We start from the raw sequence: 2,500 nt of genomic DNA, 5'->3' as shown, positions 1-2,500 counted from the left end.
AATCCTACGCATGAGGGGCAATGAATGGGATTTCAAATGGGGGGATGGGGGAACGTACCATCCGAAGGCTACCAAAAGAGGTTTCGAGTGCCTCACAAACACGATAGTCCAACCTAGCCCTTGCTTACTGAGCAACCGCGAGGAAAACGCCCCAACGGATGCCTTTCCGCTCGAGTTTCGACGGGAATAGCGTGCAAGGAAGGCCCAAGAACCCCTAGATACGCTCATCCATCCATCCCATTTGAAATTCCACACATTTTAAGGGTCGCCGGAAAAGTCGCCGGAAAATCTCGCCGGCGGCCGCCGCCGCCGCCGGCACCACCGCCGCCGCCACCGGGGAAGGTGGTCGACGTTTTGGGGAGGGACACCCCATGGACTTGCTCACACCTTGATCTTGTCTATTGGGAGGGGCATACATGTGGTGGTGTGAGCAAGGCCATGGGGAGGGGGGTTGGGGGTGCCCCCCTATATATGCAAAATGAGCCTTTTCCCATGTGCCACGAACAGACATACTTTTTCGTGAGATGACAACCTCCGTTTGAGGGACCTAGAGATCGTATTTTTGCGCGATTTTTTGCAGCATTCCTTGGCATCATATAAGGATGCTTCCTGCCAAGTTTCATAATTTTTTGACAACCATAGAATATTTTTGAAATTTTTTAGTGTTTCACATAGTGCGCGCTCTACGGGCCACCACGGGCGGCGGCACCGGCGGCGGCACCCCCTAACATTTAGGGGGGGTCAAGTAGGAGTGAATAAAACCATCAGGACTCAAATGTAACGAGTGGATTTAATTTTGGTACGGGAGTGAAATTTTTGGACTGTGCTGGAACAGTCCTGGACTGGTCCTGGACAGTCCTGGACTGGTCCTGGACAGTCCTGGACTGGTCCTGGACCAGTCCTGGACGTGCCAGGACCAGTCCTGGACGTGCCAGGGCAGTCCTGGACGTGCCAGGACGTGCCAGGACGGTCCAGGACCAGTCCTGGACGTGCCAGGACCAGTCCTGGACGTGCCAGGACGTGCCAGGACCCGTCCTGGACGTGCCAGAACGTGCCTGGACGTGCCAGCACGTCCCAGAACCTTGCCAAACCGTACCAGGACTTGCCCAAACCTTGCCAAACCGTGCCCGGACCTTGCCCAAGCCTCCCAACACTTGCCCGGACCTTGCCCAAGCTTGCCAAACCATACAAGCACCTTGCCCGGACCTTGTCCAAGCTTGCCAAACCGTACAAGAACCTTGCCCACGCGTGCCAACACTTGCCCGGACCTTGCCCAAGCTTGCCAACCCATACAAGCACCTTGCCCGGACCTTGTCCAAGCTTGCCAAACCGTACAAGAACCTTGCCCACGCATGCCAACACTTGCCCGGACCCTGTCCGAGCTTGTAAAACAGTACAAGAACCTTGCCCGGACCTTGCACAAGCCTCCCAACACTTGCCCGGACCTTGCCCAAGCTTGCCAAACCATACAAGCACCTTGCCCGGACCTTGTCCAAGCTTGCCAAACCGTCCAAGAACCTTGCCCACGCATGCCAACACTTGCCCGGACCCTGTCCGAGCTTGCCAAACCGTACAAGCACCTTGCCCACCCATGCCAACACTTGCCCGGACCTTGCCCAAGCTTGCCAAACCATACAAGCACCTTGCCCGGACCATGTCCGAGCTTGCCAACCCGTACAAGAACCTTGCCCACCCATACCAACACTTGCCCGGACCATGTCCGACCTTGCCAAACCATACAAGCACCTTGCCCGGACCTTGCCCAAGCTTGCCAAACCGTACAAGCACCTTGCCCACGCATGCCAACACTTACCCGGACCATGTCCGAGCTTGCCAAACCGTACAAGAACCTTGCCCACCCATGCCAACACCTGCCCGGACCTTGTCCGAGCTTGCCAAACCGTACGGGAACCTTGCCCACGCGTGCCACACACTTGCCCGGACCCTGTCCGAGCATGCCAAACCGTACAGGAACCTTGCCCATGCATGGCAACCCTTGCCCGGACCTTGTCCGAGCTTGCCAAACCGTACAGGAACCTTGCCCACCCATGCCAACACTTGCCCGGACCGTGTCCGAGCTTTCCAAACCGTGCCTAAACTTGCCCGGACCGTGTCCGAGCTTGTTAAACCGTACAAGCACCTTGCTCGGACCATGGCCGAGCCTGCCAAACCGTACCCGAACTTGCCCGGACCCTGTCCGGGCTTGCCAAACCATACAAGCACCTTGCCCGGATCTTGTCCGAGCTTTGCCCACCGTTGCCACGACCTTGCCCAAGGGTCCACGCGCATTGCCCAAGCACCTTGATCCTTGCACACGCGCACGCGCAACGTGCCAACGTGCCAAGTGCTAAGTGCTAAGTGCTAGTGCTAGTGCTAGTGCTAAAGAAAAGGAATGCGCGCGAGGGGTTACCCCCTATAGTAGCTTTCTGGGAAAATTTCCGAGTGCCACGAACGGACATACTATTCATGGCTAACCTCACCCACGTTTTTCCAAATTCCA

The sequence above is a fragment of the Neltuma alba genome, unplaced genomic scaffold, assembly GCF_004799145.2.
Source record: "Neltuma alba isolate B1F8T4 unplaced genomic scaffold, ASM479914v2 tig00007758_pilon, whole genome shotgun sequence".
NCBI classification, from domain to species: domain Eukaryota; kingdom Viridiplantae; phylum Streptophyta; class Magnoliopsida; order Fabales; family Fabaceae; genus Neltuma; species Neltuma alba.
Note: the sequence above shows the minus strand (reverse complement) of the source record.